This window comes from Dioscorea cayenensis, chromosome 12, assembly GCF_009730915.1.
Source record: "Dioscorea cayenensis subsp. rotundata cultivar TDr96_F1 chromosome 12, TDr96_F1_v2_PseudoChromosome.rev07_lg8_w22 25.fasta, whole genome shotgun sequence".
NCBI classification, from domain to species: Eukaryota; Viridiplantae; Streptophyta; class Magnoliopsida; order Dioscoreales; family Dioscoreaceae; genus Dioscorea; species Dioscorea cayenensis.
In genome coordinates, this window is record NC_052482.1 from 1,100,770 (window position 1) to 1,105,084 (window position 4,315).

Consider the following 4,315-nt stretch of genomic DNA (forward strand, 5'->3'; position numbering starts at 1 on the left):
AGCACGATTATCTCCTCTCTCACCGAGGAAGTGCTCGGGAACCTGGTTGGGGTGACGACGTCGCGCGACGCATGGCGCACCCTGGAGAACATGTATGCGTCAAGCTCACGTGCGCGCATCATGCAAATACGCATGCAGCTTGCCACATTCCAAAAGAAGGACATGTCCATTGCTGAGTACTACCGCAAAATGAAGCATCTCATCGACACCCTCTCTGCCATTGGCAAGCCACTTGAAGATGAAGAGGTGATCGCCTATCTATTGCGCGGTCTCGGCAGCGAGTACGACTCCCTGGTGACAAGCATCACCACGCGCACCGACCACTACACCATCAATGATGTGTATGCTCACATGTTGAGCTACGAGATGCGCATTGAACAAAACAACTCCGATGTCCAGGTGTCTTTGGCTAATCATGTCAGCAGGAACCAAGGGCGTGGAGGCAATGGAGGTGGCCGCAACAATCGTGGCCGAAGCCGCAGCGGTGGCAGATCACAGAGTGGCCGCGGTGGTCGCGGTCACTCATCAAGATCCGGCGTTGATCGTGATGTCTTGTGCCAAGTTTGCAACAAGATAGGCCATGACGCGCTCCGCTGCTGGTATCGGTTTGATCACAGTTACCAAGCTGAAGATGCCAACAAGGTTGCTGCTGCTGTCACCAATGGCTACTCCGTCGACCCTAATTGGTATATCGACACTGGCGCCACAGACCACCTCACCAACGACCTCGATCGTCTAACAACCAGAACACGCTACACCGGAGGAGATCAAGTTCAGGTTGCAAACGGTGAAGGTATGTCTATTGCTTATGTTGGGAATTCATTTATAGCTGGCATTAATCGATCACTTTATCTGAATCATGTTTTACATGCTCCTAGAATTAATAGAAATCTGATTTCTGTCCGAAAATTGGCTATTGACAATCACGCATTTGTTGAATTTCACCCTAACTCATTCTTTGTCAAGGATCAGGATACGAGAGTCATTCTTCTCAGAGGAAAGTGTAAAGATGGCCTCTACATGCTTCCAAATAAGAGACCTAGTCAAGCCCTGCTTTCTACCAAAATTTCTCAAAGGCAGTAGCATCAGAGACTAGGACATCCAGCTCCTTCAGTTGTTTCTCAAATTCTTCAGAATAACCAAATTGTTGTAGTCTCAAACAATAGATCTTTTTCAGTTTGTGATGCCTGTCAGTAGGGAAAGGCACATCAGCTTCCTTATTCTCCCTCCTTTCATGTATCCACTGCTCCCTTGCAAATAATCCACACTGATATTTGGGGACCTACTCTCCCATCAGTGCATAATTCAAAATATTATGTGTCTTTTGTTGATAACTACAGCAAGTTTGTTTGGATCTATTTTCTGAAATGTAAATCTGAAGTTGAGTATGTTTTTCTTCAGTTTCAAAAGCATGTAGAAACTCTTTTGAACTCCAAAATTCGAATTGTTCAGTCCGACTGGGGGGGTGAATATAATCGGCTGCACAATTACTTTGGTCGGACAGGAATCACCCATCGCGTTTCTTGTCCACATACACATCAACAAAATGGCATAATCGAAAGAAAACACAGACATATCGTTGAGACGGGTCTCACTCTTTTAGCCCAAGCTAGTATGCCTCTCCGATTTTGGGATGAAGCCTTTCACACTGCTTGTTTCTTGATCAATAGGATGCCTAGTCGCACCATCAATTATGATACACCTATTCACAAGCTTCTTGGCGCTGAACCTGACTACTCTTTCCTACGTGTCTTCGGTTGTGCCTATTGGCCTAGTCTACGAGCTTACAATTCCAGGAAATTAAACTTTAGAAGCAAACAGTGTGTTTTCTTAGGCTATAGCGTCTCTCATAAGGGTTACAAGTGCCTTGATAGAGCCACTGGTCGTGTGTATATCTCACGTGATGTAGTGTTTGATGAAACAATCTTCCCTTTTGCCCAACACTCAAACACTGAAGCACTTGAACCGAAAATCTCACACCATCCCACTATTTTGCCTACTCCTGTCAAGAACACACTGTACTGTGAGCATGAACTCATTAATTCAAGAAACTCACAGATTGATCCAGCTCTAATTGTTTCTCACATGAGTAATGACTTATCTAATCCATTTGTTAACACTGATGCTCCTAGTTCTAGTGTGTCTCCTGCAGGTTTGTCAGGTTCATCAATCAACAGTTCTGAAAACTCAGAGTCATGCTCTGAAATTCGACAACATGAATCAAGCGAGCATATTGATAACTTAGTTGAGAACCAGTCAAATGAGGTTGTCAAGCAACATCCAATGCGTACAAGACTTCGTGATAATATTGTCCGACCCAAGGAGTTCACTGATGGAACCGTAAGATACTCTGAAAATCTGAGGAGTTTCACAGGTTCAATTAACGTTGCTCGTTCGACAATCTCCTACACTACAGTTTCTGAACTAACTGAACCCAGCAGCCTACAAGAAGAATTGGACAGTCCAGCATGGAAAAGTGCCATGGATGATGAGTATTCAGCATTGATCAAGAATGACACCTGGGATCTTGTGCCATCAAGGAAGGGCATGAATCTAATTGACAGCCGATGGGTCTTCAAAGTGAAGAAGAACTCTGATGGCTCAGTTAATAGACTCAAAGCACGACTCGTTGCCAAGGGGTTCAAACAACGATATGGATTTAATTATCTAGATACATATTCTCCTGTCATCAAGCCAACAACAGTCAGGGTGATCTTGTCACTAGCAGTCAACAAGGGGTGGACAATGCACCAAATTGACATCCAAAATGCTTTTCTTCATGGTATGCTTCAAGAGGAGGTCTACATGAAGCAACCACCAGGCTATGAGGATCCTAATTGGCCACCAGGTCATGTGTGTCATCTTAAGAAGTCACTATACGGACTCAAACAAGCTCCTCGAGCTTGGCACTCGAGGTTGACAAGCAAGCTGCAGGAACTTGGTTTCAGGTCATCCAAAGATGATGCCTCTCTATTCATATTCAGTCAAGGAGGGATTACAATTTATATGTTGATCTATGTGGATGATATAATCATAGTTAGCTCCTCATCAACTGCTACAAGCAAGCTCATCCAGCAGCTCAAGAATGATTTTGCAGTTAAAGATCTTGGCCAATTAGATTATTTCTTGGGTATTGAAATTAAACGAGAGAAAGATGGGGTTATTCTATCACAAAAACAGTATGCTCTTGATTTGCTTAAGAGAGCACACATGGAGAAGTGCAATGCAATTACCACACCAATGTCATCAAGTGACAAATTAGCCAGAGATCAGGGGGAGGCACTGAAAGAAAAAGAGCAGTTTCAATATCGAAGTATAGTTGGAGGGCTACAATACTTGACTATTACTCGACCTGATATATCTTTTGCAGTTAATCGAGTGTGTCAATATATTCAGTCCCCCACAGATGTACATTGGGCAGCAGTTAAAAGGATTCTTCGATTCATCAAGGGTACTCTCTGCCATGGACTGAAACTACAGAAATCAGCTACAACTACAATCAGTGCGTTCTCTGACGCGGACTGGGCTGGTTGTCCTGATGATCGACGGTCAACTAGTGGGTTTGCAGTGTTCCTTGGGCCCAATCTAGTGTCTTGGAGTTCACGCAAACAACCTACCGTCTCGAGGTCGAGCACCGAAGCTGAATATAAGGACATAGCCAATGTGACAGCCGAAGTGATATGGTTACAGTCGCTGCTGAAAGAGCTTGATGTATTTCAAGGTAGATTGCCAGTGTTGTGGTGTGACAACCTTGGTGCAACCTATCTCACTACCAACCCAATGTTTCACGCTCGCACAAAGCACATCGAAGTCGATTTCCACTTTGTTCGTGAACAAGTGGCGCGCAAAGCAATGGAAGTTCAATTCATCTCTTCAAAGGATCAGCTTGCAGACATATTTACCAAGCCACTGTCAAGAGCTCCCTTTGATGCAATTTGCCGCAATCTCAACCTGAAGACCATGCTGTGATTGAGGGGGAATGTTAGAATTATTTGTAATTCGTAATTTGTATAGCTATTCCTATGCTTGTGGTGACCAAGTCCTACGCAAGCTGTTAGGAAGTTACACTCTTGTATCTCCACTACTCCTTTTTAGGATCATGATCCATTGTACAATGTTCTCACAGCTGAATATATAAGATCAGGATCCCAATTGGGATCAATCGAGTTTGGCATTCATTTCTTCTTTCAATTTTTGCTTATAGCGAATCTCTTTCCCAAATGCCCCAGAGTGGTGTGTTTTGTTAAAATATGAAAAAGAAGTTTTTTTGCTTAAATGTAAAAAGAAGTTTTGCGTGTTATCACTCTCATCCCAG

The 4,315-nt window shown here is 43.7% G+C and overlaps 1 non-coding gene across 1 annotated transcript; it reads left to right on the forward strand.

Moving 5' to 3' along the window:
- The first annotated feature begins 228 nt into the window (after positions 1-228).
- LOC120274366 lies at positions 229-367 on the forward strand. The gene has a single exon (XR_005540890.1). It is a non-coding gene; the product is annotated as a small nucleolar RNA Z247 (small nucleolar RNA).
- The last annotated feature ends 3,948 nt before the right edge of the window (positions 368-4,315 follow it).